Source organism: Mesocricetus auratus, unplaced genomic scaffold, assembly GCF_017639785.1.
Source record: "Mesocricetus auratus isolate SY011 unplaced genomic scaffold, BCM_Maur_2.0 Super-Scaffold_100006, whole genome shotgun sequence".
NCBI lineage: Eukaryota > Metazoa > Chordata > Mammalia > Rodentia > Cricetidae > Mesocricetus > Mesocricetus auratus.
The window spans coordinates 91,193,226-91,215,382 of NW_024429190.1; the positions used below are offsets into that span (position 1 = coordinate 91,193,226).

Genomic DNA, 22,157 nt, shown 5'->3' on the forward strand with positions numbered 1-22,157 from the left:
TATTGTCAGGGTCAGAGCCAAGGTTAGAGAGTTAGGGTTAGAATGACATGAAAGGAATAGAAGATCCCAGGGTAAGACAATGTTACTTTAACAGCACAGAATGCCATCTTTGGAAAACACACACACGAGTGAACAAAACAAGTCATAGTGCAATATTTGCAAAACCAATGTACTTATACTATAGAGAAAACGAAATCCCATTCTGATGGTTCTCTTCCTACAACTATGAGGTTCTTGTATTACAGTAGCTATATGTGTGTTTCTAGGTAAAGCTGGTTTGTGAAAGCACAGTAAAAACAGCAGGGCTTTTACAGCAGCAAGAACTTTGTTTACCAAGAAAGCAAGTAACATGAGTTCATTTTTGAGCACAGCACAAAATCACTAGGGGTTGGGTAGGGCTAAAGCTTGAAGAACATGAGAGGAATAAGTTATTAGCATACTAGTATGGGTACCTTTAGCCAGACAGTCTTAACACACACACATAATTACACACACACACGCACACACACACACACACACACACACACACACACGAGGAGAATAAGTAAGCATGGCATATTTGCAAAAATTATTGTAGTTATTGTAGTCCTACTGCAGAGAATCCTAAATCACATTTAGAGAGAAGTGACTGCTTTCCTCCTACTACTCTGAAGCTGCTTCATCACCATTACTGTATTTATGCTCCTATGTAAATCAGCTTTGTTTAAAAAAATAGTGAAAACACTTGTAATTTTACAGAAGCAATAACTTTTTTGCCAAGTGAACATGAAACACGAATTTAATATTGGAGCACTGCACAAGAATGTTAGGGTGTAGATTAGGCCGAGGGCTAGTGTTAGGGTTAGAAAATCATGAAAGGAATAAAAGATGAATGCAGGAATCCTTGACATTGACAGGACATTTTGTCATCTTCAGGAAACACACTTATCATGAGTTAAGAAAACAAGTTACAGTGGCATATTTGCAAGATCATTGTACCTAAGCTGCAGAGAGCCCAGAACCCACTTCAGAGTGAAATGGACTATCTTCATTTTACAAAACTGAAATTGCTTGCATGAGAAGAGCTGTACCTACATTCCTAGGTAAAGCATATTTGTTTAAAAAGAAAGAAAAAATGAAAATGGCATTATTTTACATGAACAAGAACTGTGTTTTCAAAGAGAGCAGGAAACATGGGTTTAATACTAGAACACAGCACAAGGATAGGGTCAGCGTCAGTCAGGGTTAGAAGACCGTGAGGGATAGGGGATCAAGCATAAGAATTTGTAGCTTCAGCAAGACAGTCTCAATAAGCACATGCAGAAATAAAACAAGCCAGATTGGCATGTTTGCAAAACCCATTGCACTCATACAGCAGAAATTCCTATTTCCCCTCACAGTGAATTGAAACTTTTTCATTGTATAAATCTAGGCATATTTGCAAAAATCATTGTACTTCTATAGCATGGAATCCTCAATCCAATTCAGAGGGAAAATAACTATTTTTTCTACTACTACGAGGTTGCTTGCATCAGAACATCTGTGTTTATGTTCTCATGTAAAGCACATTAATCAAAAAAATAGTGCAAACAGCAAGAATTGTTTTGTTTTGTTTTTCCACAGAGAACAGGGCACGTGAAGCAGTGGCACGAAGCCATTAGGTAGAGGTAGGGTTACAGTTAGGGATAGGGTTAGTTTGAAAAGGTTAGGATTGATTTGAAACGATTTTTCATACATCTCTGAAGTTGTTTGTGCCACAAGGATGCATCTTACATATCTAAATAATGTGAATTTTTTAAAAAACTGAGGGAAATTGATAGCAAGAACCCTGTTACAATAGCTTACAGAAAGCACTTCAAGGGACATGGTGACCATTTACAGGAAAGCACACCACGTGAGTTTACTATTCTTTCACTGCATAATGACATTAGAGTTAACGTCAGCATTAAGGGTAGGTTAGAACAAGAAAGGAATATGATAGAACATTAGAAGTAAGTATCTGCAACTTCAGCAGCACACAGTGATAAAACTTTAGAAAACACACATACAAACGATTAAAACATTGCATAGGCTGTATGGTCAAAAACCCTTGTTTTCCCATGTAGGAAAAACTAAATCCCTTTTGCAGCAGTTGTAAACATGTTCCCATACATGTCTGAATTTGCTTGCTTTGCAAGAGCAGATGATGCATCCGTAAGTAAAGTGGGTTATTATAAAAGAGTGAAAAGGGTAGTACTTTTAGAACAGTAAGAACTCTTGTCATCACAGCGCACCTTACAGAGAAGCACTTTAAGGAAAGTGGTGATTAGGTACAAGAAAGCAGAGCACCTGATTCTACTGTTATTGCACTGTTTAATAATATTAGAGTTAGGGTTAGTGTTAAGGTTAGGGTTAGATCAAAAAAGTAATATGATAGAACATTGTAAATATCTGTAACTTTAGCAGCACAGAGATCCTTAGAAAGCAACATGCTCAAGTGGCTAAAACACTATTCAATGGCATGTTTGAAAGCCCAATGTACTGCTACAAAAGCAAACACTAATGGTTTGTAAAGGCGATCTGATATGTCCCCATAATTACGTGCATGAGAAGAGCAGATGATAGATTCCTATGTAAACTGCACTTTTAGAAAACATTGAAAAAGGTTATATTTTAAAAGCACAATAACTTTTTAGGGTTTTTTTAGTTAGGGAAAGGGATCATAAAAAGGGGGAAAGGTAGGGGGTTGAAAGGAGCAGCAGGAGAGAGGAAAGAGGGAGAGACAGAGAGAGAGAGAGAGAGAGAGAGAGAGAGAGAGAGAGAGAGAGGGAGAAGGAGAGAAAGAAAGAGAGAGAGAGCCACAATAACTTTTTAAACCAGTGAACCACACAGAAAATTACAGCAAGTGGGGTGGTGATTTAGTATAAGAAACAAGGTCAGATTATTGTAGCACTGCACAAGGGTATTCTGGTTAGAGTTAGAGTTCACATGGTGACAGGAATGGAATGGGAGAGCAGAAGATGGGTGTCTGTGTCATTACCAGTACACAGCCTCACCTTTAGAAAACACACTCACAAGTGACAAAAACATTGCAAAACCCAACGTACTTCTACTATAATGAAACTGATTATTATTTACAAAAGTTTGAAAACTTTTATCACACATGTCTAAAGTTTCTACGTTAGGAAAGATGCAGATGTCACATTTCTAACTACTGTGATGCATACCATATTTTATATAATATGTGCATTATATATTATTTCATACATATATACACATTACTATATGCATACATAATATAATATCATTACATATAATTACAATATAATTACAATTACCCATTTACAACAATGTGGTCAATTTCACTTAGAATACTCCTTGCATTAAGAGAAAAAAATACACATTTCCAAGCAATGTGAGTTTTTAAAAAGCAAAAGGAAACCCTTTTCTAACAGCAAGAAGTTTGTTAAAACAACACTTCTCACAAAGAAGTACACTACGGGGAGTGGTGACTATTTACATGAAATCAGAGCACAGGTCTTTACTGTTGCTGCATTTCATAAGGGCGTTAGGGTTAAGTTGAACTTAGCTTTAGGGTTAGAACAAGAGAAGAACATCAGAGATGAGTATAAGTACTGTAACTTCAGTGACATAGTGACTTCATTAGAAACCACACACACACACACACACACACACACACACACTCACACACACACACACCTTTGATTAAAACACCACATGGTGGCGCCTGTGCAAAAAAAAAAGCTTCTACTGCACAGAAAACTAAATGTGTTTAGTGCTGTTTGGAAGAACAGTCAGTGCTCTTTTCTTTTTCTTTTTTTTTTTTTTTATTGTGTATACAGTCTTCTGCCTGCATGCCAGCAGAGGGCACCAGATCTCATTCAAGGTGGTTGTGAGCCACTATGTAGTTGCCAGGAATTGAACTCAGGACCTCTGGAAGAACAGTCAGTGCTCTTAACAATAGTACTGTTTGGAAAGAATTACTCATACATCTCTCAAGCTGCTTGATTGGAAGAGCAGAGCATAAACTCCTAAGTGAAGTAAAAAAGAATACAACAGAGTGAAAATGATAGTATTTTCACAATAACAAGAATTTTGTTATAACAACACATTTCACAGAGAGTATTATAAGGGGATTGGTGATTATTTACAAGAAATCCCAGCATCATTGTTGTTGCACTGCATAAGGACATTAGGGTTAGGGTGAGCTCTGTGGTTAGGGCTAGAACAAGAAATGGCTAAAACACCACAAGGGGTCCCAATGGCAAAACCCAGCATACTTCTACTGAAGCCAAAAATACAACACACACACACACACACACACACACACACACACACACACACAAAGTATGAGCAAAAAACTTAAGTCACAAATCCAGGAGAAAAAATCATGCCAATAATATGGGAAGAAAAGCTGAGAGTAAATTCTAGGCAAAAAGCCTATCTCCAAAGCCTTTTGACATATACTGGAAAAATGTAAGGTGAACAGGTGGAGGTGAAAATGCAGGAGCAAAAATTTAGGAGAGAAATTGAATGATAAATAGGCACATGATACCCAGGAGAAAGAAAATCTAGGCCAAAAGTCCTGCACAAACCCAGGTGAAAATTTATGTAAAATTGCCAGGAGAAAAGCCAGGACAAAAAAAAAAAAAAAAAAACAAGAAAAATACCTGGGAATAATGGCTAGGGAAAAGGTTGCTTTGAAAAAGTCCTGCTAATGAGGTTAGGTGAAAATGCTGAACAAAAAATTCAGGCCATAAACAAGAGAAAATCTGCTAAGAATATGGGTACATCCATTATGATCCAAGTCAAGATAAAAGGTATAGTACAAAGGCAGGATGAAAACTCCTGAAAAAAAAATGCAGGGTGAAAATTCTGTGCGTAAAAGTCAGGCCAAATACTTACCAGAATAGTCCATGCAAAAAATACAATTTCAGGAGCTGATGCAAAATCTTGGCCAAAAGTACAGCACAATGGTAGGTGAAATATCCTACCAAATACTGGGGGAAATGTCAGTACAAAAATTCATGGGAGAAAAAATCCAGTTGATAAAATGTATGACACAAAACAGGATGAAAAATCCTCTTTAAAATCCTAGGTGAAAAGGCTGGGCTAAAAGTCCAGGTTGAAAATTCAATAAAAATGTCTGGCCAGGTAGGCCACCTGAAAAAAAAAAACCTGGTAAAATATACTGCAAAACATGTGGGCAAAAAATAGCAGACCAAGACTAGAAAAATTAACTTCAGGTTAAAAAATGTAGGCACAAAAGTTGTGATCAACGACTACGTGGAAAGTCAAGCATAAAAAGCTGAATGAAAAATAAAGTAAAAATCCTAGGTGAGCAGACCTGCCAAAAAAATTCTACAAAAAATCCAGGAGGAAAATTCAGGAACAAAATTATGGGCAGAAAAGCAATGAACAAGGTTTGGAGAGAAGTATAGCACAAAAATAGGTGATAAACACTGATGAAAATGCTAAGGAAAATATTGGTTGGGTTTGTTTGTTTGTTTGTTTGTTTGTTTGTTTGTTTGTTTGTTTTGATCCTAGCATTATGGAGGTAGGGGCAGGAAGGGGACAGGGCAGGAGGTGACAGGAGTTCATGGCATTCAGTCTTCGGTTTCACAGAGACAGAATTCAGGGACAGGATCGCCCCTTAAATCTGAGGATTCAGTAGAGGTAAGAGCTACTGACTGGCTGCTCTGCTTCTCTGATCTTTCAGCATTAACCCCTATGTCTGACTACGGGATTTTATTTTTAAAACCAATTAGAATTCAAGCTGCAATCCCTCATTATTCATTCTATCAAGTCTTTACTTTAGAAACTCTAATACATTAGTATAGGACCAGCTCTGGGGTTTTTATTCTTTTGTTTGTTTGCTCTGTTTTGCATTTTGTGGGTTTTTTTTTTTCTTTTTCTTTTTTTCTTTTTTTTTTTTTCTTGAGAGTCTTACTATGTAGTCTTTGCTGGCCTGGAACTCACTATGTAGACCAGGCTGGCCTTGCACTGTTTTTGGACTATCCAAATCACATCCTGTAAGCCAGTGTGATACATCCCTTGTGTTGATATCTTGTTTGTGATCTAACAAATAAAGCTTGCCTGAAGATCAGAGTGTGGAGCTAAGTCACTAGTTAACCATAGAAGCCTGGCAGTGGTGGCATACACCTTGAATCCCAGCACTCAGGAGGCAGAGCAGTCATATCTCTATGAGTTCAAGGCCATCCTGGACCATACTAGATTGATCCACTCTCAAAAAGAAACCAAGCCAGGCTGTGGTGGCTCACACCTTTAATCCCAGTACTTGGGAGTCACACGCCTTTAATCCTAGCACTAAGGAGGTAGAGGTAGGAAGGGATATAACAGGGCAGGAGGAGACAGGAGCTCATGGCATTCAGTCTTCAGTTTCATAGAGACAGAATTCAGAGGATTCATAGGGACAGGATCACCCCTTAGGATTCAGTAGAGGTAAGAGCTACTGACTGGCTGCTCTGCTTCTCTGATCTTTCAGCATTAACCCCTATGTCTGACTCTGGGTTTTTATTTTTAAAGCCAATTAGAATTTGAGCTGCAATCCTTCATTATATATTCATTCTAATACATTAGTGTGGAGACAAAAAAAAAAGAAAACTGTCAAGGAACTAGACCATTGAGTACATGTTTCTTGAACCAATTTGAGGAATCTCGTTTATTTGATCAACTGGCTCTAGAAAATGAAAAGTATTGTGGCATACAGGAAGCACTCCTCTGGTCACGACAGAAGGGAGAGCCACAATTCATACCACAGGAACTCCTCTCCAGAAGACAGATATTCAGAACAAGAAAGGTCCCCCCGGGATTACTCTGATTACAGCCGGTCAGACTATGAGCGTTCAAGAAGAGAGTATTCCTATGATGACAGTGTGGAGTCTCGAAGTAAGGACCGACAAAAAGGGAGAGAAAGAGAAAGAGATGTGGATCGGAAAAGGCCCCGGAAATCCCCGTCTCCTGGAAGAAGGAGCCCAGAAGGAACAGTAATCCAGAGTTCTACTCAGGAAGAACCTAGCAGGAAGAAGAAGGATGAGCAGGATCCACTGCTCACCAAAACTGGGGAAGCATATATTCCTCCCGCAAAGCTCAGGATGATGCAGGAGCAGATCACAGACAAAAACAGCTTAGCCTACCAGAGAATGAGCTGGGAGGCACTGAAGAAATCAATCAATGGTCTCATTAACAAGGTTAACATCTCCAATATAAGTATCATTATCCAAGAGCTCCTTCAAGAAAACATAGTCAGAGGGAGAGGACTGCTGTCCAGGTCTGTTCTACAGGCACAGAGTGCATCTCCAATCTTCACTCATGTTTATACAGCTTTGGTGGCAATAATCAACTCAAAATTATCACAGATTGGAGAATTAATCCTCAAGAGATTAATTCTTAATTTCCGGAAAGGATATCGAAGGAATGATAAGCAACTTTGCCTGACTGCTTCAAAATTTTTGGCTCATCTTATTAACCAAAATGTGGCACATGAAGTTCTGTGCCTTGAAATGCTTACTTTGCTGCTGGAGAAACCAACAGATGACAGTGTTGAGGTAGCTATCATGGAGTGTGGCCTCAAATTAACCCAAGTGTCACCAAGAAAAATCAATGCTACCTTTGAACGCCTGAGAAACATTCTACATGAGTCTGAGATCGACAAATGGGTCCAGTACATGATTGAAGTGATGTTTGCTGTGTGGAAGGATGGATTCAAGGACCACCCTGTTTTTCTAGAAGGACTTGATTTAGTGGAAGAGGATGACCAATTTACCCATATGCTCCCCTTGGAGGACAATTACAATCCAGAAGATATTCTCAATGTTTTCAAGATGGATCCTAATTTTATGGAGAATGAAGAGAAGTACAAAGCTATTAAAAAGGAAATTCTTGATGAAGGAGACAGTGATTCAAACACAGACCAAGAAGCTGGAAGTAGTGAACATGAGGAGGAGGAAGAAGGAGAAGAGGAGGAGGGAGGACAAAAAGCAACTATTCATGACAAAACAGAAACCAACCTAGTCTCATTTCGCCATACAGTATACCTTGCTATTCAGTCAAGTTTAGATTTTGAAGACTGTGCACACAAGTTGCTGAAAACGGAGTTTGCTGAGAGCCAAACAAAAGAACTCTGCAACATGATAATTGATTGCTGTGCCCAAAAAAGGACCTTGTTGGCTTGTTAGCTAGGCGGTTTTGCATGCTGAAAAAGGAATACATGGAATCGTTTGAAAGTATATTCAAAGAACAGTATGATACCATCCATCGCTTAGAAACAAACTGAGGAATGTTGCTAAGGTGCTTGTTCACCTTTTCACTTCCGTGGAATGTTCTTGAATGTATAGAGTTAAGTGAAGAAACCACCACATCGTCGGGTAGAATTTTTACCAAAATACTTTTCTAGGAAGTGTGTGAAGACATGGGTCTTCCTAAACTTAATAAGAGGTTAAAGGATGAAACTCTACAGCCATTCTTTGAAGGACTATTACCTCGACATAACCCACAGAATACCCACTTTGCCATCAACTTCTTCACTTCCATAGGTCTCGGGGGGGGGGGGTTAACAATGCGAGAGCATCTGAAAAATACACCCAAGGTCAACACAGTACTGAAACCCGAAGCCTAGCAAAAGAAACAACCCCTGACTTCATCATCCTCAGTGTCCTCTTCCTCGTCAGAGTCCGATTCCTCAGAGTCTGACTCCGACAGCAGCGAGAGCAGCTCAGACTCTTCCAGTGAAGGAAGCGACTCCTCATCCTCCAGGACTCAGAGTTCTGCCTCAGCTAAAGATACAAGAAAGAAGAAATGAGGGAAGGCCAGAAGTGAAGAAGTAGAGAAAGTTGCCAGAGGCCAGCAGACTCATGACAGGAGGCGAGAAGGAGGAAGGGACCAACAAAGGCACCAGGAAGGGAGGACTGGCAGAGCAAGGTCTGACACACACAAGAGCTCACAGCTCACGAAATGGTAACTGGAGAGATCCCCTAACAAAGTACGTGGTGGACTGAAGCCTTCCTTCCTAAGAAAATAGTGACAGTAGAGCCGGGAATGGCCGAGGCCAAGACATGCACTGCGAGCTGGAAAACAAGCATAAGTGAGCTAAAGAAGAAGCAACGAGAAAGAAGAGATTTTTTTTCTGAAAATAAGAAGCAAAGAACCTGAAATCAGGACAGTGAAAGTGTTAGAAGAAAAGATCAAGTCAAGGGAAAGGAGCAGAAAACACTTATGCTATAAAAGCGATGACGACAGGTATCAGAATGGTGCTGAGAGATGGTGGGAAAATCTATCAGAACATTCTAGAGAATCGAAGAGAAATCAGGACTGGAGGAGAGAAAAGTCTCCAACAAGACAAAAATAGTTCTAATCACAACTGAACATGCCTTACATTCACTTTCGAAGTCTTTTTTTACATTGATGGATTTTATAGAGAACTCTTACATAAAGTACCTTTATGTAAATGGTACTTAAAGATGCTTTCTTTTTGACATGTTTTATAATTGATACATCTCAAGGTCTGTAAAATCATAAAGAAAAGGGTCTCAACAGAGGGCTAAGTGATGGGGGAAGTTTTTCTGTGTATATGTAAATAAAGCACTGTTGGCCAACAGGGAAGCAAGATAGGTGGGACTAGGAATCCAGGAGGATTCTAGGAAAGAGAGGCACAGGTGTCACCATGTAGGATGCAGGGGAAGTAACATGCCCAGACCCTTTCTCCAGTAAGAGAAGATCCCATAGAATTACTTAGATTAGCAGTTATGGGTTAATAATTAAGTCAGAGCTAGCCAATAGGAAATCAAAGCAACAGCTTCATGATTGACATAGTGTCTCGTGTGTTATTTGGGGGCTGAGACAGCAGCAGGACCCAAGCAGCTAGTGGGAAGATCACACAGTACAGGTAAGTCTTATGTTTTGTGGATAAAAAGAAACAAATGCTCATTAAAAAATGCTATTTGGAAAGGCCAGAAGACCTAGGCCCTTCTCCCCCCCCCTTCACAACACTGAAAAGGCAGCTGGCCCTACCCCCAACTCTGGCAGCATTCCACCAGCTGGCCAGAAGGTGAAAGAACAGCCTTTGGGCTGGACCACCGCTGCTGCCACCCACTGGATTCTTTTCCCCAAGACACACTCTGACACCACCCAACCCCACCCACCTCTATGGCCAGCCTTTCCCTGCAACTCGAACAGACTGCACAGGCATAGATACAGCCCACATAAGTTGGAAGGACATGAGGATATGCTAGATCTAGGCACCCAAACCACTACAAAACTCAGCTTAGGCATCCTACTGGACCTAATACTTGCCAGTCACCAGAACATTGGTCATTCAGGACAGAAGACAACAAAGGAAACAAATAATATAGGAATGCAACACCTAAACCTATGATCATCTCAAATCCTGATGTGTAAATGCTAGAGTAAGAATACATTCAGTAACAGAAAAGGAAATATGGCACCATCCAAACCTAGCAATCATACAACAGCAATACCTGAACCTTCTCATGCAGCTGAAGCACAAGAAAATGGCCTGTTATATGACTTTATGATGATAATAGAGGACCTTAAAGATGAAAGAAAAACACTCCCTTAAAGAAATTGAGGAAATGACAAACAAAAAGAAATGGAAGAAATAAATCCCTTAAAGAAAGTCAAGAAAAAAACCAACTACTGTGAGTTCGAGGCCAGCCTGGTCTACAGAGTGCCAGAACAGGCTCCCAAACAATACAGAGAGACTCTGTCTTGAAAAACCAAACAAAAAACTGAACAGGTGAAGGAAGTTTCAAGACTAAAAAACTGAGATAGAAAATTGAAGAAAACATAAACCAACGGAATACAAAAAATGGAAGGATCTCAGGCTTGAAGATAAGATAGAGTTGAGTCATCTGGCAAAGAAAATGTTAAATCCAAACAAATTATTAACACAAAACATCCAGGAAATCTGGGAGACCATGCAAAGGTCAAACATAAGAATAATAGGAATCTCTGCTCAAAGGCACAGAAAATATATTCAACAACATCATAGGAGAAAACTTTACCAACCTAAGAAAGGTACCTACAAAGGTGGCCTACAAAGGTACAAGAAGCTTACAGAACACCAAATAGACTGGACAGAAATGAATGCCACATGATAATTAAAACACTAAACATATAGAATAAGGAAAATTAAGAGATTCAATAGAAAATGGACAATTAACATGTAAAGGCAGACCTGTCAGAATTATACCCAACTTCTCAGTGGAGACTCGTAAATGTCAGAAAGTCCCAGACAGATGTTCTGCAGACACTAAGAGACCAGAGACACCAGTACAGACTACTATATGCAGCAAAACTTTCAATCACCATATAAAGAGAAAACAAGATTATTTTATGACAAAACCAGATTCAAGTAATACCTATCCAAAGAAAGTACTAGAAGGAAAACTCTAACTCAAGGAAGTTAGGTGTACCCACAAAATTAAAGGCAATAGATAATCCTCAAAGAAGGGAAACACACACACACACACACACACACACACACACACACTACCACCATCACCACCACCAAAAACAAAAAACAACAGCAATTAGCAATCCCTGGTCATTAATATCTCTTAGTATCAATGGATTCAATTCACCAATAACAAGACACAGGCTAACAGAATGGATACAAAAAAGGATCCATCCTTCTGCTACATACAAGAAATACACCTTAACTTCAAACACAAACATTACATCAGCAAAAGAGGGAGGGAAAGGCTTTTCCAACCAAATTGACCTAAGAAATAAGCTGATGTAGTTATCCTAATATCTAACAAAATAGATTCAAACTGAAATTAATTTAAAAATATAGAGAAGGGCAGTGCATATTCACCAAAGGGAAAAAATTCATTAAGGCAAAATCTCAATTCTGAACATCTATACCCCTAATGCAAGGGCACCCACATTTGTAAAAGAAAAAATTCTGAAACTTAAATAACTCATCAAACACACACATTAATAGTGGGAGACTTCAAGACCCAACACTCACCAATGGACAGGTGTCCCAGACAGAAGCACAGCAGAGAAATAAGAGAACTAACAGATGTTATGACTCAAATGGGCTTAACGGACATTTACAGATTATTTCACCCAAACACAAAAGAATATACCTTCTACTCAGCACCTCATGGAATCATCTCTAAATAACTGACCACATACTGGGTCACAAAGTAAATATCAACAGATACAAAAAAACTCTCAATAAAATACTATCTGAATCCAAGAACACACCAAAAAAAAAACCATCTACCATGATCAAGTAGACTTCATCCCAGAGATGCAGGGATGGTTCAAAATATAAAAATCTGTCAATGTAATCCACCATATAAACAAACTGAAAGGAAAAAAAACCATGATCATCGCATTAGGTGCTGAAAAGACTTTTGTCAAAATCCAACATGCTTCATAATAAAGGTGTTGGAGAGATCAGGGACACAAGCAACATAATAAACATATGTTCCTAAACATAATAAAAGCAATATTCAGCAAGCTGATAGCCAGCATGAAATTAAATGGGAAGAAACTCAATGTGATTCCACTAAAATCGGGAACAAGACAAGGCTGTCCACTCTCTTCTAGAAGTTCTAGCTAGGTTAATAAGACAAAAAAATAGATTAAGGGGATGAAAATTGGAAAGAAAGAAGTCAAACTTTTGCTTTCTGCCAATGATATGATAGTATACATAAATTCTAAGAAGTTCTAACAGCTGATAAAAACCTTCAGTGGTGTGACTCGATACAACATTAACTAAAAGAAATAGGTAGCCCTCCTATATACAAAGAACAAATGGGCTGAGAAAGAAATCAGGTAAAGAACACTCTTTACAATAGCCACAAATAATATAATATATCTTGGGGTAACTCTCAGCAAGCAAATGAAAAACCTGTATGACAAGAATTAAGTCTGCAGAAAAAAATTAGAGAAGATATCAGAAGATGGGAAGATTTCCCATGTTCATGGATTGGTAGAATTAAAATAGTAAAAATGGCAATTTTACCAAAGGCAATTACACATTAATGCAATCTCCATCAAAATCCCAGCACAATTCTTCACAGACCTTGAAAGAACAATACTCAACTTCATATGAAAAAAAAAACAAAAAACCCAGGGAACCTTAAAAGTTCACTTACAATGAAGGAAATTCTGGGGCTATCATCTCCCTGATTTCAAGCTCACCTATAGAGCTATAGTAATAAAAATAGCATGATATTGGCATAAAAACAGACAGGTGGATCGTTGAAATTTAATTAAAGACCCTAATGTATATGGCACACCTTTGAACACCTATTTTTTGACAAAGAAGCCAAAATTATACAATGGAAAAAAGAAAGCATCTCCAACAAATGGTCATAATGGTTTTGGAGAAGAAAAGATGACTCCTTGTGATGTGTTTGTAATGCCCAGATTAATCGGCCTGGTCACCCCAGAGCCTTCCTGCTGCTAGAGAGGACATGTAGGGCCAGAACATGGTCACAAGAGTAAGGAAATACATCCTATATCATCCCATGCCACCCAGAGCTGGCAGGAAGGACACAGGCTCTATCCCTGCCTACTGCCTCTTAAAGCCTTCAGAATGTGAATGAAGTATGTTACCTCTTCTTGGACATTTGCCTAGCAAACAAAATTCATGTGCCCAGCCCATGAAGATGGACAAGGAGATCAAATATCCTAACAGCACATGAAGATAAACTGACAATTGTAGACTCCACTCAAATAGTTTCTTGTGCATCTACAAATGGCCATGTTTTGTCTGCATTGGAGTCAACTCAGAAGGTGATAATTTAACAGGGTGACCAATAACAAAGACCAGCCAAAACCTCTACCCCACTTCTCTGGCTGCTGAGATTAGAGCTCTGGTTTGTCAGCCCCTATCCCAGGACTCATGGTATAATTTCCTGGGTGCATATACTCTCTGTCTTGCCTCCAGTCACAGAAATTGGATCTGTTCTCAGGAAAGCTTCATCAAAAGAAATTTTCTTTAATATATTCTGAGATATGCCATGGCAAAGAGCAAAGAATTGGCCTCCACTCTTATGTACCCTCTCCCATCGCTAGCCTGCACAGGTACACTCTCCACCAAGGCGCATAGCCTCTGCTATAGGCTACAATCATAGCAACTGCTCTGCCACTCCCTTGAGGCTATTGAGAGGAAATTCATTTCATTGTTATAAGAAGGGAATCCTTACTTCCCACAGGAGGACATTCTCAATTCTCTGTTCTCCTGATGTGTGTAAGTCATGTCACCATACTTTTCTAGCTGTGCTGTGATAACCTGGTTGATGCAGGAAGGAGAAATTATCGGCACACAAGCAAGGGACCAGGACTGTGGGCGGGACACTGCCATATTAAATCTGAGTGCTACTCTCAGTCATGAATATTTTCCTAGAACTCACTTCAAGAAGGCCAGTAACAAATGACTTTGCAAAGTTCTCACTGAGACTAATTGGTTTCAAGAGAAACCCAGGTGCCTATTCCATTACTGTGAATTTTAGCTCACTTAATATTTTCTCTTTCATGTTTTATTCTTAGATAGTTTAAAAAAAACACAGATTCAAATTAGACTATAACCAACTTTTACTTGATGGTTGTTAAGAGAAGCTTTTTCTTTGAGAGGCTTTCCCGCCCGCCAGTCGCCTGGGCTCTGCTGCATTGTAGTACCCAAATAACACACAAGACGCTGTATTAATTATGAAGCTGTTGGCCTTGCTTGTTTCTTACTGGCTAGCTCTGACTTAAGTAATTACCCCATAATTGTTAATCTAAGTATGTCTCTTACCGGAGAGGTTTCCGGGCTTCCTACCCCAATGGCGTTACATCTCGAACTCTCTTGTGTTTCTCCTTCACAGAATCCTCCTGGACTCCTAGTCCCACCCATCTAGATTCCTATTGGCCAATAGTGCTTTATTAACAAATGTACAGGACTTCCCCCATCAGATGGTCTTCTGTTGAGTGAAGCCTTCTCCTTGCCAGCCACTTTGGTTTTTCCCCACCAGTCGCCTGGGCCCTGCCATGTTGTAGTCCCCAAATAACACACAGGACACTGTATTAATTATGCAGCTGTTGGCCATTTGCTTGTTTCTTACTGGATGTCTCTTACTTAAGTATTTACTCCATAATTGTTAATCTAAGTATTTCTCTTCCCAGAGAAAGCATCCAGACTTCTTATACCTATGGCGGCTAAATCGTGACTCCCTGTGTTTCTCCTGCTGGACTCCTAGTCCCACCTATCTTGCTTCCCTATTGGCCAACAGTGCTTTATCGACATATACACAGGACTTCCCCATCAGTCTTCCATAAATCCGGACACTGATCAGCACAGCGAACCTGCCCCCTGTACAGAAGACAAAGCCAAAACCACTCACAGGCATTCACCAGCACAAGAACCACTGGTCCTCAAGAAACAAGCCTGGGAACAGCTTCCTGATGGTCTTTGACTCATCAGTGATCTCTTTGATCCAAAGCACACCCAGGATGATGTTCATGGTGGCCACTCCTGCAAAGAGAAATAATGGTCATGTGAGTGCCTGGCTCACCGTTGATCTGTGCACAAATTGCACCCACTGCAGCCACTGCCCAACTTGGTTGCATTGTGCCTGAGAAGGAAAGACACAGAAAATGATATGCTGCAACAAAGAAAAGAGCAGGAAATATGCTGGTTATGGGCTTCTGGTTACTGCTTATTAATAGAAAATATACAGATTCTCTTGGCTTAAGATGGCAATAGAAATTGGCCAGACAGTGTTTGTGCCAGAGGAAGAGGCTGGCACAGACTAAGAACAAATACCGATAAGGGAGTGATATGGCTAGAGGAGCTCACAGTGTGACTAAAATCTGTGTCATCAGCATATGTGTGGTGGTGTGATGGCCACTATGTTGAGTAGTTCTAAGTGGTCTGCTCTTATTGGATAGAGAGCTGGAATCTGCCACACATAACCTGATTTTCTTTATGGGAAAAAGACATTCAGGGAATTCCTTTGCAAATCCGTTCATGTTTATGAACATATAGCATAGGATCCCACTAGAGACTCTAGATTCGAGGCACAAATCTTTAAATGATAGTGAGGCAGTGTACTTGTTACTGTTGTTATCAGCCTAACCCAAACTAAAGTCACCTGGGAAGAACTCTCAATGAGAAATTGTCTAGACCAGATGATTTTGAACCTATCTGCGAGACTTTATAGGTTGGTAATTGAAATGGGAAGACTCACCCTGAAAAAGGGCAGAGTCATTTCATTGATTGGTACCTGAGTTATGTAAAAGTGAAGAAAGCTAGAACATAAGCAGAGACATACAGGCAGAATGGGTGCATTTGTTGCTCTCTGCTTTTGGCTTTAGATAGGACATGACTAGCTGACTGAGTTCATGTTTGGAATGCTATTTTAACTAGACAAAGATATGCTACATTTGTTTACGCTGGAGAATATTACTGTGTAAATGTGTGTTACTTCTGTTTATGCTTTATTTGTTTGATGATGTAAGGATATGTGTTTAGTTATGTAAATATGTGTTGTATCTGTTTCTTCTTGCCTACCTAGGGCACCTGATTGGTCTCAAAAAGAGCTGGTCAGTAGCTAGGCAGGGAAAGGAAAGGTGCAGCTACCAAGAAGAGGGAATAAGAGGATAAATCTATGCTGGAAATCTATGGGGTGTCTGGTAGGAGATCAGTATTTATCCCTGGTGTACGCATTAACTTTGTGAGCCCATTCCACATGGAGGGATGCTCTCTCAGCCTGGACACATCGGGGAGGGCTTAGGCCCAACTCTAGATGATATGAGAAACTTTGGGGATCCCCCATGGAGGGCCTCACTCTCCCTGGGAAGCAGAGGGGGGGATGGGGTGGGGAGTTGGTGGGAGGCAGGGGAGGAGGGGGAGGAAGAGAGAGCTGAGATTGACATGAAGTAGGCTTGTTTCTAATAAAAAATTCCTAATATAAAAAAATTAAAGAAAATGGGGGAGGGTAAGCAAGAAGAAGAAAGAATGAGGAAGAAACCAGTGGCAAGAAACCAGGCAGACCCTAGCCAGATAGAAACAAGACTCAGTAAGTAAGCTATATAGAGTAACAAAGGTAATAAGCCAGAGGCAAAAGGTAGATAAAGACAAATGGGTTAACTTAAGTAAAAAGATCTAGCCATGATTTGGGAACTAGCTGGTCAGTGTCCCAAAGGGACTCCTGAAAATTCCAAAATAAACCATGGACACAATGGAAAATCTCTCACTGTGGACACAATGGAAACTCCCTCATACACCCGAATGTAGACATCTCTAATTTACAACCTATATGGAATCATTGTCCAATCCAAGAATTTATCAGAAAGAAAAGCTTCCAACAAAATCCTCCCAGCCAGCCTCCTGCCTATATATGAACTCCAGAAGCAAAGGCTGTTGAATGTTTGCATAATTGCAGGTGTGCATAAAGAACTTTTACTGTGGGCTGTTGGAGTTTTCTGGCAAGAAAAGTGCTCACCCACAATAAGTCAACCCAGTTGTAGCAAATCCTTTCACAAGAACGTTTGCCTTCTCTGAGCAGCCCTCTGAGCACAATTACTAACCCAGGACTGAATCAAAAGCATTTTCTCTCAGCAGTCCCCACACTCTCGATGTGGATCTGCATCCCAGGGCCACTACAAACATCTTCATTGCGAGCACTGATTTACTTTCTGAGACTGGTCAAGAACTCTTTCTGTGGTACTGTCACCCAAAGCAAAGACATCTCAAATATCCTAATCCTTTGACAGAAACCACAATTATTTATGGGAAACAAACTTTGGATGGTGACCACAAAAAGAGTACTAGACTTTCTCCTAAAGTTGCCCAGTGCCTTAAAATGATGTTTAAAGTAAAAGAGAATCAAGGAAGATTCCCCTTTAGCTTGTGTTCAAAGTGTGGGTAAGGGTGGGTACCTTCCAGGTGTTCTCTGCTCTATCCCCCCCATCATTATCCCTTTAGCTGAATAGCAAAACCCATGGACATGTCACGGGAAATGAGGGAATGTGAGCCTGTAGTGTGTAATTTGTGTTATGTGCCAATGGATTTTTAATAATTACTGCATGAGCTTATGAGTGAATGAAATAAACTGAAGCATTTAGTAGTGTGTAATTTATGTTATGTGCCAATGGATTTTTAATAATTACTGCATGTGCTTGTGAGTGAATGAAATAAACTGAAGCGTTTAACATTGGGAACCTCTTGTGGTGGACAAGGCATGAAGCTTAGTGGTGAAATATGTACTTGGTATGTAAGTGGCTGTAGGTTTGATCAATAGGATCATGAAGAAATAACAATGACAGTAAAAAAATAGAGTTTCTATTGTTGCAACAAAATGTCATAACCAAAAAGCAAGTTGAATGGAAAGGTGTTTATTTCGCTTATAATCCCATATTGATGTTCATTATTGAAGGAATTTGAGACAGGAACTCAAACCAGGACAAACTTCTGGAGATAGGCACTTATTCAGAAGCCATGGAGGGGTACTGCTTACTGGCTTGCTTCCCAAGGATTGATCAGCCTGATTTCCTACAGAACCAAATACAACCAGCCCAGGGATAGCACCATCTACCATGGGCAGGGCCCACACCCATTGACCACTAATTGAAAAAAAATGCCATTCAGATGGGTTTTACGGAGGCCTTTCCTCAACTGAGGCACCCTTCTCTATGATGACTCTAGATTGTGTCAAGTAAACACAAAACCAGCCAGTACAGAAGCTACCATAAAGGAGACCTTAGATGAGGAAAGCCATAGATGCCTAAGATTTGCTCAGAGGCTTTAAGGAGAGGACAAATAGAATTTTAGTTTTGTGTCCTTGTACAAGTGTGCACTTGGCAAGGATGCTCTAGAATTGAAGTCAGTGCCCCAAAAGAGACAAGGTGGTGGTTTATGGGAACAAGAATCTTCTCTATAAACTGTGTTCATCACTCCATAGGCAGTTATGTCTGAAGTATTTCACATTCTCTTTGCTAACATTGTCTGACTTAGCTTCCTGCATACACTGGCCATTTCCCCCTATAAACAGTTTATATGATGCTAATGTCATACTTTTATTTGGCAAAAAAGTACTTTTTATTTCTTCATCTCAAAGGAAAATGAACACATTTCTTTCCCACTGAGATCTTCTCCTTTCACTGTGGTGTTTAGCTCCTTCAGGTTAGTACATTTTTCTGCACTATAGAATATAATCCATACATCTTTTAAGGAATATTGTAGCAGCTAAGGAGTCATAAAAATTGATCTGGAATTTTGACAAATGCAATTTTAAAACAGAAAAGACCTAAATATAAGTTTGATAGTTATAGACTTCGTACTAAGTGGTTGTCCTAGTTTTCTTTCAGTTTTGTGATAAAACACTCTGAACTTTTGGAATTTAGGGGAGTTATGGATATATTTCACTTACACTTTCAGATTACAATACGTCACCAAAGGAAGCCAAAGCAAGAACTTAAACAGTGTTGTATGATACACTTTCCCTAGGTATAGACAAAACACAAATATATACATATACAGAAACACACACACACAGAGAGAGAGAGAGAGAAGTACACACACACACACACACACACACACACACACACACCTTAATTCATAAAAGGTAGCCCAAGACAGATCAGAGTAACGATTACATCAACATTCCCTTTATTGAACCAATGAGATTTTTAATAGGTTACTAGCAGGAATATGGGTGAGGGACTATTTAGGTATGTAAAATAAATATATATTTTTAAAAGAAGTAGCAGGAATACTTCAAAAGCAGCTACATTTCTAGAAATCCCATACTAACATGGGTGATAACCTAAAAAACTACAATCTAGAAGCACGCCATACAGCTCATGTGCAGATTCATACTCCCATTGTCTTTCTTCCTGAATGTCATCTAGTCAGTCTCAAGCTTCCACAACTGTTTACTCCATTTTACTCTGTTGGTAGGGGCCTTTAAAACTTTGCAAGTTATTATTCACCCAGACTGTAAACTTTTATTTGTCTCCTGTTTATCAACTGAGCCTGGTGACCATCTCCTTTCAGTTTGGAGGAAATCTTTCAATCAAAGGAGAATACAGAGGAATGTGTCTTACAATAAACATGAAGCTATGGGGGACACTGCTTACTGGCTCACTCTCTATCTCGTATTCAGATGATTTTATTTAATAGCCAGGAATCGCCTGTCTAGGGATGGTGCTACTCACAAAGGCTTTAGCTTTCCCACATCAATCATGAGGTTTTTCCCACTCCTTAGTGCAAAATATAGGAACTTGCCTCTATGGATTAATGCATTTCCGTCATGTACATTTAAGTTTGGTAGTTATTTATCTTGTAAAGTTGCATATGTGCTTCACTGTTAAGTGAATGAGAACCATGATTTTTCATGTTTTTAAATTTTTTTTTCATTTTGAACAAGTACTTGGATGACATGAGAAAACATGATTTGTCTAGGAAAAAAAAACTAGTTTTTTCTGTACAAAATCATTTCAGACCAATGAACTATAGTGTGAAATATAGGCACAAAGAGAGAAGCAATAGGCAAAGAGCTACATTTAATAGGATTGCATGCTGGAGTGGATGTCCTTATTTTAAATTTGTAAAGATGTAAGAAATTTGAAAGAAATTAAAGAACCACAGTGGCTTCAAAAAGAAGTGAAAGCTCATGTATTTTCTTAGAAGTTGGACAACAAAATTGTAAAAAAAATAATATGATATTTCTTAGTCATTAGATGACAATGTCATACTTCTTAATAAACATACTTGGTATAAGACAAAGTTTGTGCAAGACCTGCTGACCTAGCTTTTATCTTCTCTATCTTTCTAATCCCCTGGTACCTCCCTGCTGGGACACTGTCACTGAAAAATGAACTGCTGTTTCATGTCAATCGGAAAGAACCTGTGAGAGGTTCACAAACTCTCTCCGTCTGATGCCGCAGAAAATGTTGTCAGGCTCAGGGTTTGCCACAGTACCAATAATTGTGCTGACATCACAGCTGCCACCCATGGGGTAAAAGACATCATTTACACTCCTCTTTCTAATCCAGACATGCAGAAAAATTTGGACTAGGGGATTCTGCTAAAGATGTCTGTCTCAGTCACTGTTCTATTGCTGTGAAGAGCCACCATGATCAAGATAATTCTTATTTTAAAAATATTTAATTGTAATATTTCCATTTCAGAAGTTTGATCCATTATCATCATGGCCCTAGATCAGTAGCTGAGAGCTACTTCCTTATCCAGAAACCAAGAGGGATAAGTTGGACTAGTATTGGCTTTTGAAACCCTAAAGCCCACCCCCAGTTACTCACTTCCTCTAAAAATGCCACACCCACTCTAACAAGACACACCTCCTAATCTTTCGCATATAGTTCCACTCCCTTACATTCAAATATGTGAACCTGTGGAAGCCACTCTTATTCAAACCACCCTGTTCAGTATGTAGAACATATGTAAGCCCCAACATAAGCATCTAGGCATTGCTGGGTGGCTCAGTAGTCTTATTTTTAAAATAAGATGCTTTAGATTGTTAAGGAGCCATCTGATACTTCCCCACACACTTTGTTCCTCTAACCTTAGTTTGGCTGTCATATAACCCACTTGCTCTTACTCAGCATACATGGGATCAGGCTCCTTTCCCTGGCCAGAAGACCAAGTTCATGAGCCTTTTAGGAAATTCTCCAGGTTTCAACTTTGCTCTGTGATGAGAAGCAATGGGCTCAGAGGAGTGGGTTGGGCTTGGGCTCTGTCCTCCCATGCATGCCATTTGTTTCATCTGGTTTTAGGGATTATTAGCTGTACTCAACCTCTCTGAGCTCCTTTATTGTCGGGGGCAGCTTCTGCCTCCCTTCAATGACTTTGACCCAAGATTGCCCTTTTCTTCACCACAAGATAAAGTGGACCTCAAATCTCAGTGGGATCCCAGTTTCAACAGCTTCTAGTATCGTGTCTTTGTCTTCAGAGCTGCGCTTTCATCTATATACAATTATCAGCCTGTCCACTAAAAAAAGAGGGAAACTGAATCATAGAAAATCAAGAAATGTGGCTAAGAAGAGGGACTGAAATTCTGGCCCATGGTAGAGCACTTCTCTACCATGCTCAAGGTACTGGCTCCAGCTCTTAGAACTAAAAAACAAACAACAAAAAATTCAAACCAAACACACACACACACACACACACACAC

The 22,157-nt window shown here is 39.6% G+C and overlaps 1 long non-coding RNA gene and 1 pseudogene across 2 annotated transcripts in view; one reads left to right on the forward strand and one right to left on the reverse strand.

Annotated features, from left to right (window-relative positions):
• LOC110342922 overlaps positions 1-22,157 on the reverse strand; it is a 112,437-nt gene that overhangs the window by 69,184 nt on the left and 21,096 nt on the right. Inside the window, exons 5-6 of one of the 2 annotated variants that reach the window (XR_002385108.2) lie at positions 15,366-15,496; positions 3,825-4,010 (exon numbers count right to left, since the gene is read on the reverse strand). This is a non-coding gene — a long non-coding RNA (uncharacterized LOC110342922). Of the gene's footprint in view, positions 1-3,824; positions 4,011-15,365; positions 15,497-22,157 lie in introns of those variants that run through there. The other variant, XR_005877886.1, reaches the window with a different exon arrangement.
• Positions 6,687-9,346, forward strand: LOC101836134 (annotated as a pseudogene).